This window comes from Aythya ferina (genome assembly GCF_964211825.1).
Source record: "Aythya ferina genome assembly, chromosome: 4".
Classification (NCBI taxonomy): Eukaryota; Metazoa; Chordata; class Aves; order Anseriformes; family Anatidae; genus Aythya; species Aythya ferina.
Window position 1 is genome coordinate 4432636 of NC_140300.1, and position 21242 is coordinate 4453877.

Below are 21242 nucleotides of genomic sequence, written 5' to 3' on the forward strand. Positions count from 1 at the left end.
AGGAAATGAGTGAGCCATGTGAACAGTTGGGAACTGAATGCTTGTAATAAGTAAAAAGGCAAAGACTTTTATCTCCTACAAACAGCTTTGGACTAGAAGAAAAGTTCAGATGTCCAAGTTTTACATTCTACCCAAGTAGAATACTTTCATGATGTAGCAGTGATCTTGTGAATATCAGGTTGCTGCTTCAAAACAGAAAAGTTCTCTGACTTTCTTGGTTCTATCAGACAAGCTGTGGGAAAGAGTTAATTAATCAACTCAGACAGCAGGAAAAAAAATATCTACTAAACTGTAATATTTCTTTTTCTCCTGAGGTATGTTCCAAATTTTATGTATACATATGTTCATATTGTGCTTCACACCAGTTTAATTTTTAATGCCAGAGGGTTCAGATTTATTGTCTCAATTTGTCCGCTTAGGTATTAGGTCCTGTGACTGTCAAGAGGCTCCCCAGGAAGGTAGCCCTGATGTTTGTATCTTGCTTCCTGCAAATTTGTGGGTGTTCTGATTTGGAGTTTTTACATATAACCTTTTTTTTTTTTTTTTTTTTTTTTTCTCCCCTGCTTGAATAATTTACTTAGGTGCCAACTTTGTGAGATAATTTATCCTGAGCTTCAGAGTTCTTTTTTTTTTTTTTTTTTTGTAAGTGCTGAGTGTGATCTTTGAGCATGCTGAATGACAGACCTGAGAAATTCAGCTAGAGTGGTTCTTTCACTAAACATGAAATTGTGAATAAGAGGTTGTTCTTACCACATAAAAGCAATATCCAATGGTATTTGTGCTCAAAGTGTGAGTATGAACTGGTAATTAGAAAGCTGGTTTCCTCTCAAAGGAGGCACTTCATGGTGACATTTATGCCTTGATATTCTCCTTCTAGGAGTTTTAAATTTCAAGAGTGATGAGCTGCATTAGATGAAATATATTTTGGAGGCTATGAGCATCATTGTGATCCTAGCTCTATAAAATATTCTGCAGTTCCCTTCTCCTACGCAGTTATTTAGTTCTTTCTCAGAAAATAGAACAATTAAAAAAAAATAAGTCAGTGGTACTTCAGACAATTCGTTTCAGTGTTGTGTAGTGTGGGTTAAAATTTGGCTTAATACCACATCTCAAAAATTAAGTTTAAAGAAAATGATGTTACTGTATATTAGTGATGGTCTGTCAATTGCAGTCCTTCAGTGACTAGTTTTATATATAGTTTTATATTCAGACTAGATTTATATCCGCTTTTATCCATGACTTTACTCATAATGTAGCCTGATTTTGTAAATTTTGTGGTATCCATGCATAACATAAGTATAGGCTTAGAGATCTCCTGAAAGAGATACAAGAATTGCTCAAGAGCTTGGATAGTTTTATAAAGAATGGTATAGTTAACTTCATAAGACATAGCAGAAATGAGAAAATATCTGATGCTGGAGGGGTCTTTGAATTAGAAACAGAAGCATCTGAATATCCAATAGCTCAAAGGCAGAAGATGGCCAAGCTACAGGAAGTTCACAATGTGGCTTTTGAACTGTTGGTGGAAAAATAAAGTAATATCAGTACACGTTCATTTTGAATCAAGAACATTAAGAATTAAGAATCTCTTCTTAAAAGAGATTCCTTCATTCATCTGTAATTTATTGAGGCTGGTGCTGAAACTGGATGGACCCTGAAGATTATACTACCTAAAGTTATTAACTGTTGGCAGTCTAGTAGGAGATGTTGTATAAAAAAACAAACAAACAACAACAACAAAAAAGTACAGATAGTTTATCTAGTGAGTTCATAAAATGCACCAGTAAGATTTTTAGTAGGTTTATATCAGCATATCTTCTTCAGAGACAAAGATTATACGGATTTGGTACTCTTCAAAATTTAAATAACTATTTTTCTTATTTTAACCAACTTCATAAAAATACTTGCCTACTGGAAAGGTTTTCAGGATTGTTCATACTGCAGTTTCAAAGCAGGTTAACAGCAATTATTTTGTTCATTTGTAGAAGCTGACACCTAACTTCTAAATAACAGTCATACTAGGACTGCAGGGCAACCCAGCACAAAAAAAGGGTGTTTTCATTCTTCATGGAGAGTTTCAATACAAAGTTTGTTTTCTGTTTATGTGTATTCTATTAGTGGACCAACTTCAGGTATGAAGTGCAGCACAGTAGACATCTGTTACAGTTTGTATTATGATGGTGACTTATTCTAGATAGATAAAGTTCATTAGCACTGTGGTTCTTATGATCTTTCATCTGCACTACATGTAATTATTTTATGGAACCCTACCAAGTGTCTGATGCACAGCAGTGCTCAGTTGTCTGTATTGTTTTCAAAGAGATTCACATTTTTTGTGGAAACTAAGGCACATTTTACAACTCTGTTTTCCCTCTGAGTTTGTGGGAGGGTTGAGTAAAATGCCAAAACATGTGATTCTTCACACAGAATCACACTCTGCTGATTTTCTAGACCATATCTCTTGCATATGTTTCCTACATGATTCTACTTCTTCACTCATGATCTGGAATTTTGTTGAAACACTGCTTTTCTTTCTGCCCTGGTACTAAAAGTCATTAAGGATTTCAACATTTTGAGCAACTGAGATGATAAATGGTGCTGAATGACTGGCTAATTACTGATCTTTCTAACTGTATTTTGTGGTCTCTGGGCAATTACACACCTGGCAGAAATTAGTAAGCTTGGAAATACACTGTCAGGAGCTCCATGTCCTGACACATTTTTCCATTCCAGCTTTCTGATTATCACCAAGTCAATGTCTTGCTCACTGAAGCTTATGTTATTTCACAAAAGTTCAAACTTGTAGAGATGCTAGCAGGTGCAACATTTCAACTCTGCTACGAGCCAGTAAGGACACACAGAAGGTCAGGTTACACGTTTATTATCACTTAATGCTCAGAGTTTGAATGAAATGGATGTCTATCAGGTCATGGACTCTGAGAGATTTCTGAGCAAATCAATCACAGAATCACAGAATACCCTGAGTTGGAAGAGCCCCACAACTGTCACTGAGTCCAACTCCTGGCTCTATACAGAACCAACCAAAAAACAGACCATATGTCTAAAAGCATATAGTTGCAAAAGCAAAGATCCTAGTGCCACTAGAAGGATCCTAAAATGTCCTGGTTGATGTCCATTTATTAGTTGAAAGGGATATGAGTCTTTTCCAAATCCTGCACCATATATGCCATCCCCACCACACAGTTAAGTTTTGGTCACAGTAGACTGTGACCTTAATTTTAATGCTTAATTTCCTTAATTCGGTTTTTATTTCTAACTTCATATTTTTTCTATAGTATGGAGCTTTGACATTCAGAAAATATGTTTCAAATCGTGATCTGATACAGGAAATAAAGATTCTTTTCCCCAGAATTCTTGTCTTTGTATAGGAGAAGTAGTAGGGTTTAGAGGATGTCATCGTTGCAGTGACAATTACAATGCTGCATGCAAAATCAATTTAATACTGACTAGAAATACAAAGGTATTATTGCTAATAGTTAAACCATTAAAGTATGAACATTGCAGAATTCAAAATGTTCAGAAAAAGAAAGACTACGCTTGTTCTGGGAAATCTGCCTAACTATAGCAAATGAATAAATAAATAGATAAAGAATTCAAATATTTAACTTAGCAAATTATGGTCAGGAGAGTATCTACTGATGTTCTATATAAATTCATCCACATGAAGAGCAAATTTCTGAAAGCAAAGGGCGCTTTAATCCACTGGGGAAAAAAAATAACATAAGAAACTGTAAAATGCACAATTTCATCAATTAGTATCACTACTCATTACATCAACAACTCTATCACTTTTTTTTTTTCTTTTTTTGAATTGAAAATTAATGACACTCTAAAAGGTGTTCTAGGTCAAGTACAATTTTTTAATTTTGATGTAGGAATAGTTTGGAGAAATTTTTTAGTGACATATTCAAAACATCGAGTTAATGAAGTAGCTAAACAGAGACAATTTACTGATGAAAGGGTGAGAAAAAGTATTCTTATTGTCTAATAGATGATCTCTTCTGCCAGGATCAACATGTGACAGACTCTGTATTTTGAAGAACTAGATAAAACTTGACTTATTGTTGAGATTTATCCTTTCCTTTTTCTTTTTCTTTTTCTTTTTTTTTTTTCCTTTTTTTTTTTTTTTTTGTGTATTATTTATTTATTTATTTATTTATTTTAAATTATGATTATTTGTATAGTTAAATGTCTATCTTCTACATAGAATTGAATTAGTTTGGAAAAGTAGTCTAAATGTTAGAATAGCCATTTGATAGTTCAAAATCAAGGAGGACAAAAGATATGCAGTAGCTTACCTACATATTAGTCTTGGAATTAAACTTATAGTTTATAATTATACATATTTCTGTGTTTGAAATAAAATTTTGGACTAAAAGCAAGAGAGGAAGAGACTAACTATTTTTGCTATTTACATATGCATATGTACATTGACTATCAGTGTATTACTTTGGTTATTAACAATTCTAACTCCTAATTTATTCTTTTACCTTCAGGTTTCCTACAGTCAATTTGAACTTTAAGAAACTGTAAGACTGTTTGTAAGCCTTGTAGTCGAGGTCAGTTGCCTTGGAGCAGGCACAGATGCAGCCACAGCACCTGACCATGCATTATGGGGGGATCTCGGGCCTTTGTTTTGCCAGGGGAGAGTTGGGAGAGCAGCGTGACCTGGCCACACTCGCCAGGGCAATAGCAACTGCGCCCAGGCCCTTTGCCTAGAAACAGCCTCTGGGAGGGCAGCACTGCATCGCTGCCCACCAGGCACAGGGAGGGGCACCCAGCGTGTTATAACCACTCACAGCATGCTGCAGTTGTGGGTGTGGGAGTTCATGTGGTGGGGCAGAGGGATTCTGTCCGTTCTCCCTTTCAAATCCATCCTATCTACTGGAAGTCTCTGTGACCACAATTTTTGCCATGTTCTCCACCAGGCCAAGAGCTTGGCTCAAAAAGGCTGTGGTGACCCAAATGAAGGGCCTACCCAGGGAGGGCTGCCCAGGGAGGTTGTGGAGTCTCCTTCTCTGGAGATATTCAAGGCCCATCTGGACTCCTACCTGGGCAGCCTGCTCTAAGGGACCTGCTTTGGCAGGTGGGTTGGACCCAATGATCTTTCGAGGTCCCTTCCAACCCCTTCAATTCTCTGATTCTGTGATTCTGTGAAATGGCCACAAGTTGCACCTGGGGAGATTTAGATTCAGGGAGATTTATCAGGAAAAGTTTTTTCTTTCAGAGTGGTCAGGCACCCAGGGAGGTGGTGGAGTCACCATCCCTCATGGGGTTCAAGAAGGGCTTGGATGTGGTGCTATGAGATATGATTTAGTTGCTTGGTGGGTAGTATTGGTGATAGGAGGATGGTTGGACTGGATGATCTTGTAGGTCCTTTCTAACCTTGTGTTTCTATGAATCTATAATTCTATAAACTGTAAGACTGGCACCAAATTTTTATGTACTGGGACATTATTCTTAGAAATATTCCACTACACTTTGTAATTCAGTGTAGGAAAAATGCAAGAAGGAAAGAATTAAATAATGAACTTTGAGCATCCATTTTTTAGTTCCCATGCACAATAAATCATATATAGTGAAGCCTCTTACTTAAGAGATAATTAAATTTGGGATTAAGAAGTATGAGGTGCCATGTTGGAGACAAAATGAGAATAGTTGGAAAAAAATAATGATTCATTATTGTGATCCATAACAGAAAGAGAAAAAAGGGGAAACAATCTCTCAACACCCTCTGATATAAGAATTATAAGAAAGCTACCTACTGATGATGGTTTGTGGGACAGATGGATGGAATTCACTTTTTATTTGTTGTAATTTTTAAATGTCACATGAATATATAAAGACTATATATTTAGTTTTGCTCTTACCATCTTCCCTTTATTTATAAGCTCCATCCCACCGTCAGTTTTGTAAATCTGAAACTGGAACTACAATCCTTGAAACTCCTCCATTCAGCTGCTACTTTACCCCAAATACTCTTAAGCTGTGGTGTTCAATGTTAATTTCCAAAGCACATGAAGTTCCGATTTTTGTCATGACCACACTCTCAAAGCCCACATATCATTATCAGCCTAGATGCATGTATCACACCTCTGTGATATTGTTCCCATTCCCCTTCAAAAAATATTACTGCTGGCATTTTTTTTTTCCTTTTTTTGTTTGAATGTGCCTTAGAGAAACACCAGGTGAGTGGCCATGAGCCCTTTTCAATACTGGCTGCAGAGAATATAGTCTTTTTTTTTTTTTTTGATTAAAAAAAAATATATATCTGACACTATCGTCCTTACCATTGTTTGTTTTCATTAAGTCTCCCACTAAAATGACATATCTAAGCCTTATCAGGAGCTACAAATTAGATGTTTGTTCATGTCAACGCAGGAGTTATGCTGGCTGAGTCAATGGTTTACAGAAGTACACATTCATCACACGATAACTTTTCCTTCTCTAGAACAAAGCCTAGAGGTTTCTATCTTAAATCCACACAGGTGAATATTTTAACAGTAGCTTGAAGAAGAAAGTTGCTATTCACTCAGACATTTCTCTGTTCGGTGGAATAGCTTCAATAAGAGAGTAAGAGGGGTGGAAGCCACTCCCTCCACCATTTTCCCATCCCCTATACAACTGTTGCAAACTACTCACTAGGCTTTTATTTAAATACTTTAATACTTTTCTTTCCTTTTTTTTTTTTTTTTTTTTTTTTTTTTTTTTTTTTTTCCCCTTCATTATTTTTCTTTAAAAAAATGGCATGTCTTCTGCTCTGTTATTGGATCAAAGATCACAAAGGCCTAGCTTTAGGAAAAGCTTGTGTTTTTGGTGCCCAGTGTAATTTGAATGTTTGAGTTCTGGAGAGTAGTTAGATTTAAAAGGCACTTTATTTCCAGTGGAGGACCTAAAGTAACCCACTCATAGAACTACTCGGCAAAGAACATAACAGAAAAGCTTACACTGTAATAAAGAGCTATTTGTATTCAGTCTGGCTGTTTTTACATATACTTTTTGGAAACTAAAAAAACAACTAACCAACCAACCAACCAAAAAAAAAAACCCACCAGCAGTAACAAAACAAAAACAAAACACTCAGAAATCAAATTAAGAAAAAGGAGCAGGTGATATGAGAATCAAAAACACAAGAAGTGAGAACTAAATTTTGAAAATGGTAAAGCTGAAATCTTCTCTATTCCAACAGAGAAATGTGTTCCACAGTAACAACTAGGGATCCATAACTGATAATTAGAGAAGAAAATGAAGAATGAAGCAGGTTCTGGCCTATATAACAACAAGAAATAACACAGGGACCCACAGTCTCCTGTGGTGACGCTTAACACTTGAAGTATATCAATTATAGCCCTGCTAATTTGTAGTGTTTGCTAAATAAATGTACTCTATCCTGTAGTCTTTGATAGCAGAATACTGGTGAAATGACATGCTACTCTATTTGTGCTTTGGAGTCTCACAGTAAGCTGGAGCTGGTATTTACCCATGTTGATGAGAGTGCCCTGCTTGTTTTTCTTTAAGTTCTCCTTGGTGAGCATATCAAAACTGTTCCCCTAATCGGCAGCCTAAATAAGATCCTTATGTGGGCAATAGAGATGAAGACAATTAAAACTAACTGTTCTAATATTGAGTATGATGGTACATATATCCTTGTCTGTATTTGAAATTTAAGATACTACCAGATCAAACATGTCTAACAGTAGCTGTGTATTAATTTTAGAGTCACTTTGGATACACCCTGAATACTTGATAGCAGAATTTGATTTCCATTAGTATAGGCTTAATTGTAGAAATTATAAATGTGAAAGTGCTCTTAGTTCATGGAGCAAAATTGTTCCCAGTGGTGTCTCCTCATTTAAAACCATTTTTCTTTTAAGATGAAAATATGCCTCATTGTTCTTCAGATAATCTCAAGAGGGTCTGGCAGCTGGACTAAGCAAAAATTCAACCTGATGATAACACAGTGATTGAGGCACTCTGAAATAGTTGCATACTTACCCAACTTATTTCTATAAAGCATTCTGCATGTGTTTTATAACCAGAATAAATGTACTGGCAATTGAAAACTGGAAGCCTGTTGCTAGAAATTATTTTTGCAAACTGTACTTATCCAATGGCAATAACACATTTTAACATCTGCTGTTACCTTGCTGAGTGTATGAATTTAGCTATTACTAGGAATTTAATAAACCCAGTGCCTTCATCAACTGCTTTCCAAATTGCTGTATCATATGAGGAATTCTTCAGAGAATCAAAGTCATGGTATGTCATAATGCATTTAGTGAATGACAAATGCAAACACTTTGAAATATACATGCAGGTAAGGGGAAAATACATCTCCTGGGTTGGAAACATATTGAATTGTGAAAGCAGTCTAAAAATCAAATGAAGACCTAGAAAGTATATGATATAAAATATCTCTATAAAAACAGAAAGACTAGATGATGGTTATAAAACATCTACAGAAATGGGCTTGGTTCATCAATACACTCCAGCTGTTTTACAATGATGGTAAAAAGCAACAGTAAATGCTAAATTGGACTTATGGCTGATTTGCATTGTTTGACTGAGTCAAAGCCTCTGAAGCAGAATAGTCCTAATAGTTTGTGTTCTTGCAAATACTGTCATGCTCTTTGCATTGTATGGTCCATCATAAAAGTTGTATAACCTTGCTCTTTTATAAATTATGCTTAGTACTAGAGACCAAAGACAAACATTTTCTACTGATTCTTAGGCTGATAGTTGCAGGTTTATATAAATTGAGACCTAAATTAATTTCTTAGCTTCTGGACCCTGGTGGGCCCTATCGGTGCTCTTGTGCCACATTAAGATGAGTCTTAGAAGCTTTTCATGCCAGGGAAAGAAGACACCTCATCTAAAGACTTTCGTTTTCCAGCAGTAGTTTGTGCAAATCCTTCCTTATTGCTGACTTTGTTTCAAATGGCCTGTTGGCTGTTCACCAATCAAAACAGTTTAGATAGTATTGTCAACTTACACACTGCTTGGTTCTTAAAGAAGATGGGCAAGGGAATCAGCTACTCTGTCTTCCTGTGACACTTCAAGAACAAGTACAGTGGCACTATTTCAGTAGTCACTTCATGTGTGACAGCTATAAGATTCATTACATAAATTCTACTCTTACTAGAAAGGAGCAAAGCTATAGTAGAGCAAGACTGTTTTGTTGCTATTTTGGTTCTCACATCCAAGTGTTGCTGCTTGATAGTGTGCTGTTTCTTATTATTATTAAATTTTTTTTTTTAGGTTAAAACCAACTTTCCTTTGTTTTCATCTCTCCTCTGCTTCATTACTCATTTTTAATAGATGATTTAATAATAAACAGGGCTAATTTTGTCCCTGGACAAAATCACATCCTCCATGAAGAATTCACTTTTGTTTTATTTCTTCTTCCACTTGCTGCACACTTCAGTATAGTTATCACTGAGATATATAAATGCAGTTAATATTGTTCATTACAAAGTAATTTTTGCCTTGTGTCCTTGCTCACAGCACTCTGTCTGGACTCTTTTGGGGCCTGAAAACTATCTGATAACAAAGATTCTTCCCACTGATTATACAAAAAAAAAAAAAAAAAAATGCAATGCTTTTGAGGAATTTTATCTACAACAGCTTTTGCAAATAATTCATGGATGTTGTAGGTTGTCTGTGTTCACTCCTTTTCTGTCTTCCTTTGCCTGCCTGTCTTGTATTAACTTGAAACTACAGAACTTGAAACTACAGCTTTCAGATCTTGAAGCTGTAGATGTTTAAGGTAAAGTCTTTTTAGGAGAGCTTTTAGAGAATCTTCTCTCTTTTCTGAAAGAAAAGCCTTGAATATATTTTATATCAGAACCGTATTATCTCAGCATTTCTCTGCTCATGCCAGCAGTTCTGATATCCTGCAGTTACAGAGAAACTGTAGCTTTGGAGGCTTTTTCAAGAGAGAAGGAAGGAGCATTGTCCTCTAAACCTTGAGTAGTTCAGTTATTTCTTTTATGACCAGTCCTGGTGTTTTGGAAGAAAGTCATCAAAGGAATAAAAAGTCCAAAGGGGAGAAATGATTGGCTCCATCCTACTCAGTTTGTTCAGTCTGTTTGGGCTGGATTCTCTTGGATAGGCATCTTCTGAACCATACTGGGAGAAAAATCAATGTTGAAATATCACAGAATCACAGAATCACAGAATTTCTAGGTTGGAAGAGACCTCAAGATCATCGAGTCCAACCTCTGACCTAACGCTAGCAGTCCCCACTAAACCATATCCCTAAGCTCTACATCTAAACGTCTTTTGAAGACTTCCAGGGATGGTGACTCCAGCACTTCCCTGGGCAGCCTGTTCCAATGCCTCACAACCCTTTCAGTGAAGAAATTCTTCCTAACATCTAACCTAAAACTCCCCTGGCTCAACTTAAGCCCATTCCCCCTCGTCCTGTCACCAGGCACGTAGGAGAACAGGCCAACCCCCACCTCGCTACAGCCTCCCTTGAGGTGCCTATAGAGAGCGATAAGGTCGCCCCTGAGCCTCCTCTTCTCCAGGCTGAACAAGCCCAGCTCCCTCAGCCGCTCCTCATAGGACTTGTTCTCCAGGCCCCTCACCAGCTTCGTTGCCCTTCTCTGGACCCGCTCAAGCACCTCGATGTCCTTCTTGTAGCGAGGGGCCCAAAACTGAACACAGTACTCGAGGTGCGGCCTCACCAGAGCTGAGTACAGGGGGACGATCACCTCCCTAGCCCTGCTGGTCACACTGTTGTGTGACCATATATGTATGTGTTGTATGTGTTGTGTGACCATATATATTGTGTTGTGTGAAATATATGTATGTGTTGAAATATATATTAACCGTGGCAGCACAAATGGGTTTCTCTACAGAAACTCCTAAAAAGTAACAGGTTTGCATAAGGAATTACAAAACAATGATGTGTATAATAATAAAAGTTTACCATTGCAAGTGTGAAATACTTGCTGCAGCATATTAGGCACATACTAATAGAAGAATGTATCCGCAAGTCTAAATAAAAGGTGAAGCTTTCAAATATTTGCAAGTGCTGTCTATGGTAGTGATCTGTAAAAAGAGAATTTTGTTGTTCTCCTAAATAAAGCATACAATTGATTGTCTGAATTTCAATTTCCTGAAGAGACACAATTTCTGCTGATTTAAGAAGATAGATTTGATTTCCTTTGTATACATAATTAGCAACCCTTTTCTAGATTACTGAATTTATACTTCTGACAGTTTATAAGCTTTTTTTTTTTCTTTCCCTTGAATGTGGTGTAGCTGTTTGAGACTTACGACATATAGCAGAAATAAGTCAAATGTTCTAAGAGGCAGATACAATGCAAAGCTCTCTGTACAATATGTCAAACACTCTAATGAACTTGAATCTCCATTCATCTTTGCTAGCTTTTAAGTTGAAATAGGTAAATGAATGTGAAATCACCGAAATTAATGCCTTTTTGAATATTCCCTTTTCAATGCTGTAATTTTTGGAGGTCATAGGCTTTAGCAAAGAAAATTGAATGCTACAAAGCATTAAAAATGAGAGAAAGAGAGGGTGGAATTTTAATGAAACTAGACTTCTAAAAAGTTGTGATTACCATCAGATCACAAACAGTTTTACTTATCAGTCCTCAGAGACAGCAGGAAGGTAAAATTTTGACAAATAAAGACACAATCTTGTTGAAAGAGTGATAGATTTAATTTCTTTAGGAATGGACATTTATGTTTTGGCAGTGGGAATTGACAGAGTGCAAAGAACCGTGGTGAGGAATAGTACTTTACATGAATGAGTAGCTGGAGGCCAACCCATAATCTGTGTGCTGTACAAAAAGGAGTTTGGTGATGAACTTTTTTTTTTTTTTTTTTTTTTTTTTCCAAAAGAAGTTCCAGGAAGGTGAAGCTTTGAAAATACGCAGAAAGTACTTGCCTTCATATTGCTTCATAGGGGGCAATTTTCAATTTTATCATGGCTGACACAGATAACTTGCTACTGAGATCAGCCTGGGTATAAATGGAAATCTCCTCCCTTCCTGTTTCCTACTGCTAAATGTATAAGGTTAGCACGTTTTCAGAAATCTTTGCAAGATTACACAGCAGTTGCTGGAAGATGAACACATTACTCCCCTCTCTCTTTTGTCAACTGACATTAACCTATTAGAGGACATCAGTGTTCAGGAACGTGAAGCCCACATACTCATGAACCTGACCACTATCACCATCCTGAAGGCTGTACTCTGTGGTATCATCACGTCAGGCTCTGACTGAATACGTCTGTTTCGTAATTAATCATTTCACAATTTCTGGATGTTTGCATCTGGGCTTGCATGTTTACCTGAGCCATCAAGGTTAAATTTTAATGTATGACAACATAAGCTATGTTTTGTGAAGCAGAGATGTCCCTTCTTGAATGTTCTTGCAAACAAAAAGATCACAGAACTGTCTCACATTTCCATGCTTTCAAGACAATGCTTACTCCAAACCTCAGTATCACTCACATCTATATTCATGTACAAGTGTACATTTTGCTGTCTGCTCTTACTGCAGGGAGACTTAGACCTGAAAGCACATTTCTGTGACAAGCCCTCTTATAAGCTCCAAAGATGTGGATTTCAGTATTAGTGTATATCAGGGAGAGACATAATTAATGAACTCCAAGTGAATCAGTGTTACAGATTTACCCAGCTGATATAAAATATGTTGTGATCCTTTGTTATAGATCATGAATCTACTAGAAATATTATATGCCTTCAGGTATGCTCAACTCAGAGCGAGAGGTGGCTATTGTGAAGAGAACAGTGCGGTATTTTTCTCAAGCAACTCTTTATCTAATAATACCTAGATTAGGTTAGAAATATAAGTAATTTGTGATTTAGTTTGTTCATTCTCTGAAAGAACAGACTTTTGAAGAGACGGTTAAAATTAAACCGGAAGGTAAAAGACATGTTATCTCAATACTAATAGCATGAAGTGGTTACTGTAGCAATAAACACTGGTCTCAATAAATGGATATGAAACAAACAACATTTTCATGTTTTTAAAAAACATTTATGTGATTTAGGGATCAAAATATTTAGCTCTGAAGATGCCAAAACTCTGAATTAATTTTGGTGGTTTTGATAATTTGAACACACAGATTTGCATGTTGGCTCTGTTGGGCCAGTACAAGTTTTATCAAGTTAAAAGGCAGTACAAATTAATGTCTGAGGAAGATCTTTTGACCAGATCATGAATCTAATCACTGTGAAATATGATGAGAATCAGAGTCCTGGAAATAAACTGGTTTTTTTTGGATCTACTTATAGATGTTATCCATGCCTGGGAAGAGTCAAAAAGAACTACATTATACAGAATTACATGACAATGAATATTACAAAAAGCTAAAGACAAGATAGTTGCATATACTTTCACGAAATATACTTACCCAAAACCTTCAATTAAACATATGATAAATTCATAACATACATAGAAAGTAAATTCCAGTCACTCAGCATTCATTTCCCCGTTCTTGACTTTCTGTGCTTAACTTCGTGAATATAATATTGTTTTTTGATGTAAATATACATCAAAGATGACTATAATTAGGAAGATCACAGTGATTTTTATCAATGATTTTATTTCATGAATGCACAAGTGTATCCAAATGATAGTTAACGAATAGTGTTCCATTAATCTCCACATTAAACTTCATTAAAGAGCCGGTGTAGATGAGCCCTTTCCTACCTAAATATCTTAAGAGAAATCCTTCTGACAATGTGTCTAACAAAAAGTAAATTTCCCTGAAAAAAGTTCCACTATTTCAACTTGATGGAAATAACAAACTAAATATAACTCTGTATTTCTTACTTATATATATATGTACATATATATATATAATCTCCTCCTTCATACATAAGCTTGATTATCAGTATTTTATCAATGCCTCTTGTAACTTGAGGATTAGAATGGCTGTGTGTATACACATTTTACATTCAATGTGCAAATCATTATGCCCTATGCTTGTTTACTGATACAATTCAAATAACAGCCAGAACATATTGCCGACACTTTCTGTTTTTTCTTGAGATTTTAACATGCCTGGTTTCTTCTGTCTGTGCATGGCATGCTTCATCCTTTAAAATGGGAAGTGTGTGGCTTGCTTGCCTTCACTCTTTTTATGCCTTGCTTATTTTAAATGTGATGTGTTATTATAATACTTATCACAATGAAGCTCCAGTCTTATTTTCTATTGTAAGGTAAATGACAAATATTGCTTATTTGGTGTGGTAAATATGGTATAAGAATAATGAATTAGGTACACTTTCAAACCATTGTATTGTAGCTACAACTATACTCTATTTCACTTTTGTTCCCTCTTGCAAATGCTTAAGAAGGTTTACCTTGTGAACTGGTAGAAAGAATAGTATGAAGAATGGACTATTAAACAAAGCTTCAAATTAGGGATAGCACTGAGCATATTGAAATCTTTTCTTTCATAAGAGTGTATTAGTAAAGAGTCAATTATTAACTCTGCTACTTGATTTATTGATTTATTCCAACATTTTGAATGTATTAGAGGTCAATGTATTTAAGGGTGGGTTTTTTAATTATTATTTCAAATGGAAATTAGGTTAGTAGATTATAATAGATCCCAACTCCTGGGCCCATGCACTGGTATGTCAGTAGGATTTATTATAACTTGCATAAGTATTACATGTAATTTTCACTTTTAGTTAATGAGATTATATGTGGTTCAATAGGTATTTTCAATGTGATTTGATGGTGAATTCTTACTGAGAGATCTAGTTCTTAGCTTTATCTGTATGACTTCTTAATTTATGATCACTTATTTTTAAACCTCTCTAATTTAAAGTCACATTCACAGTTAAAATATGCAAATGTATCACTAGGTTCATCCATACTGCATCATTTATGAGCGTATTAATTTGTGCAGGTCCAGCAAAAGCTCATTGAACATGAAGGCAGAGAGTCTGCAAAATGTGAGTTTCATTTAAGAGTTAAACAGGTAAATGATAAGCCATAAAAAGGAGGAGGATGAAAGGCCACCATTGTACTGCTGGGACAGGAGCTCAAAGTGTAAATGATTCTGACAAGGTCTAGAACATACATTGTCCTTAAAGGATTTTTAATCTACTGAATTCATTAAAGTGTTATGAAGAAGAAAGATAAGAAATTTGATTTATTAACTGATTTCCTATTTAATTCCAAACTGAAATGATGTACTTATTTATTGAAATATTTTTGGGGGTGGATATTTCTTCCTTAATTTAAGCAAACACAAACCAAAGGAGTTGCAGAATCTATTGTAGTTACTGTCAGAAAATGATATGACTTTTTAGGCACAAGAAGGGATTAGATTGCTCCAGTCTGGGCATCAAGTGGGTAAAATGCAACAGCAAAGAAAAATTATAGTTAAAGATTTTCACTTCTGTAAGTTGGTAAGCAAAGTAACTTCTTTCCTGCAAGTCTGAAATGAATATTGTTCTAATTGCTATTGAAGTCCCCCAAAAAGCTGCTCTCTAACTTAGGTACAAATCTTTTTTTTTTTTTTTTTTGATTGACAGTATCACTTCGAATGCAAGTAGTAAATCTCATTCTGTTTCATTAGAGTAGGGAATAAAGGGAGCTAAAAACTTCTGATATAAAAAAGGTTGTTCTTCAAGATGACATGAATCAGAAATTCTGATTTGTCTGGGGTTGTTTTTTGTTTTGTTTCTTATGCAATCTACTCTTAACTTCAAAGGAGAAAGAAATCTTAAATTACACCAGGTAAGGATGTCAGGATAACAGTAGGATCTCATACGCATCAAATAAATCAATGTAAATATTGTAATACATAGCACAGGGAAATTTCGTCGCGTAAGTGGGATCTGAAAAGGAAAATGCAAGTTGCTGGTTGACAATATTACAAATAATTTAGATAATTATTTATTGCTGGAGAATTTAATGTCAAGATTGTTTGGTGAATTAAGTAATTTCTCATGTTGTTAGCAGTTTGTGTCACAGAATTGTCATCTCAAGTGCTAGTCTAATGGTGGTGTTCTTATTATTAATACTTACTATTTATTAATATTGTCACTGCAAGTGGTGCATAAGTACAAGTTCAAGGCAGTTCTTCCCTGGTGAGACTTGGATGAAGTCATTAGACAAATCCTACCTGAGCAAGAAATTCAAAAAATAGGGGAGACATAGTCTACAATGTGGTTTATTCAGTTTAGATATCATATGTATGCAGATGAAGAAGTTATATCTGGGCATGAACTGGGGTTGATATCACATGTGATGAAATGGAGAGATGTAGGAACAAAGAAGATAAAGAAGATAAACTGGTATAGGAATGCTTCTTCACTATGTTCTGAATTGGCTGATATGTTCCAACATGATTTCCTCATTAGATGGAAATAAAATAAAACATTGCTTCTATTGTTGCTTGTATTGGAATGGTCTAATAGATAGAAGAAAGAGTTAGAGGCATATTTCATCTGCATATTGGTGGTGATTTAGTTTTTATAGCATTATTTCCTAGAAATAAGATTGACTCTTAGATACATAAGCTGAGAGCTTTTGGGAACTAACTTGTGCAAAAGCATTGTTTGGGGCAGTCATCAAAGAATATTACCAGAACCCTTTCATAATGGTTTACTGTTCCTCATATAATTTTAAGTTGATTTTTGTGCAGAAATTATTCTTGAAAAAGGCTGTGAAAGGAAAATTTTGTTGTTCTGAAATAATTTCATAACAATGGTGACTTTACTAAATAATTTAGTTCAAATGAAATGCAAGCAAGTATTTGTGAACTTATATTACCATGTTATGTATGTACAAATCTCAACTTTGTTTATAGTAATTTGTAATACTTCCTGCTAATAATTACAGAACCACTGTAATTATTAGCAGGAAATGTTCTTTATTCATTATCTGGAAAAAAATATTCAGAGTAGAATTACTTCTAAATGCTTATTAGTCTTAAGATTTTGACTCCACTTCCTCCCCAGGGGTGGATAGCTGATGACAGAATTCATAGTCTTTATAGAAAGCAGATTTTTTAAGGAATGACTGGCCACAGCGTATTTGAGGGCAATTGTGAGTTTCTTTTCATAAGGCCCCAGGGAAGCTAGCAAAGGACTTTAAATAATTCATATGGCAAAATGCATCCAAAGAGCTTAAAGTCAATAAAGCCTCTAGCTCCTTATAGTACTTTATGACTGAGTCTTAGTATATTAATTCAAAGCTCTCAGAGGCAAAGACACCATATACTCAATCTGCTTGGGTGCAAATGTGAGATACCATATGGGACTTAGCCCCAAGAGGGAGGACACAATAAACCCACAGTCAGAAATCTTAAATAAGAAGTGGGATTTGTTTCTTTAGCATAAATAACACTTTTTCTACCCTGTATTTCATGAGCCTACATTTCTGATGTGAATAATATTGAGTTGAAAAAGTGTGATAGAGTAGAATTCTGTGTGGGATGGAAGATAATTTTAGGTCTTTAATGAGGGACAGTTTGAATTATGTGCCCAGTGTATTGGTTGTTAAATACATTTTTCATTGATGCTAAAAATGTTGAAGTTTCAAAATGTTTTCCACCCAACACTATTTCTTTCACTTCCTATGGATGTTGTGGGTTTTTAGAAAAGAGAAAATCTGCAAATAATACAAAAAGATGTACAGAACTCATGATTCCTTTTCTGTAGCCTGTACTCAAAGGAAATGAAATCCAGCTCTAATCAGGCAGTTATTTTATATAAAATAATATAACACTTCAGGAAGTACCAAGAGTACACAAGACAGATTTCTAAGAATCACTGAAAACAATTACTTTTGTTTGGGTTAAAGTTAATATTGTTTTATTAATTTCAACATTTTTTGCAAATTCACTAGGAAAAGATACTAATTTTAATTTCTAACTATTAATTTTTTAACTATTCTAACTAGAATACTAATTTTCTAACTAATTTGAAAGGTAGTCAGAAAATATGAAACCTAGTTATTCATAGATTACATCCTTATATCTGTACAGTATAGCTAAATTAGATCTTTGAACAAAGCCATAAGGTTTTTGTGATATCTCTGCTGAGATCAGTCATTCAGGTCCCAACAAATTTTAGGTGGAAAGAGCCAACTCTAAGACAACACCAAGTTAGGCTATGAAAAATGTGATTGTTTGCTATTTAGGCAGCTACTATTTGTAAGAGAATTTCTTTGCAGACTGTGGTTGTTTGAATGTAAGAGCGACTATCCCATGCTCATAAAAATCATGTGAAGATGCGCAAAAAATAGTAGCATGGTGAAATTAATGAAGATCTTCAAGAATGCAGTGTGGAAAAAAAAAATGCAGTTTTGGAAAAATAACTGTTCTCTGCCTCAGTCTCCAAGTCTATAAAAACAAGTAATAATTATTCGTCTTTCTGGGATGACTAGCTCAGGTTAACTGAAATTTTCAGGAGTGCAAAAGTCTTCACTGATTTCTGTACAACTCTTGCTGTTAAAGTCCCATATGTGGTGAAATGATCTCAGTTGTCTAGATAAAACTACATTTGCAAGTAGCTAAAGTATGGTTGTTAATAATCTTTCAGAACTTATTAGCACTAACTACTATAGCTCTACATATTTTTGATGGTAATGTCAATGCCCAGTCTTTCTTACATTTATTATACTTTGTGACCTGGAAGGTTTATTTTTGTTTGTTTGATTGTTTGTTTGGCTGTTTGTCACTCATGTTGCGATATTTGATGCTCTGTGTTGATTAGAGCTCAAGTGCAAGACTCTTGTGCTTGCAGAAAGTGCCACACATAGTCTTTCAAGTTTCTGTTATGTACCACCCTTTTCATAATCCTTTTTACTGACTGACTCTTTTAATAATAGGAAAACCTTGTACACTTTGCTACAGGTTCCTCTATCCTTGTGTCCACCATGCCCATTCTCACTAATATGTCAGGATAGGTAAGAAAAAGTCTTAGCACAAGTAATGTCATTTCTTTCAACTTTTAATTTTCCCTTGGAAAGTGCTGGGAGGTTGTTAAAAGCAAAATAATTATGAATGCCAGAAGCCCCAGAATCCTATTCTTCATCTGTTTTAAACTTCAGTGTAAATGTAACACATTGGTGGGTCAGGTCCTCAACTCAGATGCCAACAGAGGATATGAGAGCTGGGAGGTGGCATGTTCAGAAGTTGTCACTTGAACAAAAAACTCCTCTGTTTCTTTGGCAGGTGAATTCTGAAAGCTCTGTCCGTCCATTCACCCACCCACTTATAAAATCATTCAGATCTCCTTCTGGTGTCAGCAGATGCTTAAGGGAGTCATAGACTGTTTCACCCTCTAAAGGCACAGTTAATGAAGAACACACAGAGAGATCTTTAATGAGTGAAGTAGACAAAACTGCCCAGCTCAAAACAAAATGAAGCATGGATTTGACTAACAGAGTATCCGCAATTGGCAAATATAATGAAGGAGATAATGCTAGAGGAATAGCCAGAGCTTGGATGTCAAGTTGGGGTGATATTACATCAGTTTGTTCCTTTTTGGGAATGAAGGCAAAAATCATGACTCAGGGATCAGCAAGACTGTAGAATGGATAGAAAATTGAGGTTGTCTTTGGCTCCATCCATATTGGACTCAGTGACGCAGAATCTGGAATTGTTTCTCAGAGTCTGGAAAGCTTGAATGATCTGGGTAGAAAGCTGAAAGTTAAAAATACCCAGGCTATCCATTAATTTCCCAGAAAACCCACTGTCTTGCTGTACAGGGAGGAAAGGAGCCAGGTGAGACTGAAATGAAGTGTTTAAATGGCACAAGACTTATAATTTTTACTGAGTAATATTGGTTCAAGTATAGGGAGAGTAGGTTTTAAGAGTGTTGTGGCCTTCATCTAAATCTTTTCATAGTTGAGAGACCTTTAAACAAATAAGAGGAGGCTAAAAATGGACTCATCATGTATGGGTACTCAGGCATGAAAGCTGAACTGGAAATCCTTTACATTTGACAAACTCAGACCTCAGCTTGCCTATTGAGAAAAATATGCATGCACTGTTGCCAACATTGTACTCAGAAAGTAAATGCAGTGAGGCTTGTGATTCAGAAGAAAGAGAACAAAGGGGGAATTCCTGGAATCACTATCAGATACTCATAATCAGAGACTACTGAGAATTACAGGACTCTAAATACTAATTCATCAAATTTATGTGTAATGAAATTGCTGGTCAGGGGTTTATTATAGACTGCCTAATATGGCTAAAGATACCTAAGCTACATCAAAAACTGTGTTGCAACAAGCAATTTTAGCTGAGGAATACTAATCACCATTACAACAAAAACCTCTGAATTCTCAAAATGACAAAAATACTGAAAAGTCTTGTAGCAAGGGATACTTTTGATATTCTTGGCAAAAAGTTAATCACTAACATAAAATACAACAACTCTGCAACTAACCAGTGATTATGGCTGGGTCATCTGTGCTTTGTGCAAAGCATTTGTGGCCAACAACAAACAGCAAGTACGTTGCAAATGAAACCAAAGGAAGCAATGAACTTCAATAGGCAATATGAACCAGGACATCTTAAGAACATATATAACTTCTCCCATATGTGAGGATAATAAGAAGGTAAGGAGTATTTGTGCTTGTGTAGAAAAAAAGGGACAGCTGCTTGTTCAGAAGGTGAAGGCAGTAGCTTAAGTCAAATGCAAATAGGCTGCATTGATGCAAATGATGATGGCAAGTACAAAGACAAACTGATGTTCTCTCTTTGGGAAAAAATAGTTTGCTTCTCCAAGTACAGTTTGAAAGGTGCAAGTAGGAAAACACATATCATCTATTATGTAGGTAGAATGGATAGTTGTCATTAATTACAGAGGCATATATTGATACCACCTAAAGTTGTGAGAGGAGGAAAAATAGGCTCCTGTCTCCTTGACTTGTGTCAACTGCAGAACTTGGATCTTTCTGTCCCTGCTGGAAAAGATGATCAAGCACACTCAGTGATGTTGTAGATGGAGTACAAAGCTTACAAAGCCTAATGAACTGGTAAATCAAGGTAAGTATTAAAATAGACGGCTGAGGGACCCTTTGAATCATGAATGTTTGTTTGTGACCAAGTATAAATTCTTAAGTTTGGAAGATTTATATTAATTCCAATATTGAAACAGGCTAGAACAAATGAGGCAGGGAAACATGTTGCATCAACCAGGCAATGTTTTCTAGATAAAGTAACATAACTGGTAAAAAAATGGAAG

General features: G+C 35.6%; 1 long non-coding RNA gene across 1 annotated transcript in view; it reads left to right on the forward strand.

The window, feature by feature from the left end:
* Positions 1–8251, forward strand: part of LOC311436236 — an 83677-nt gene extending 75426 nt beyond the window's left edge. The window contains exon 4 of the long non-coding RNA XR_014692685.1: positions 7211–8251. This is a non-coding gene — a long non-coding RNA (uncharacterized lncRNA). The remainder of the gene's footprint in view (positions 1–7210) is intronic.
* The last annotated feature ends 12991 nt before the right edge of the window (positions 8252–21242 follow it).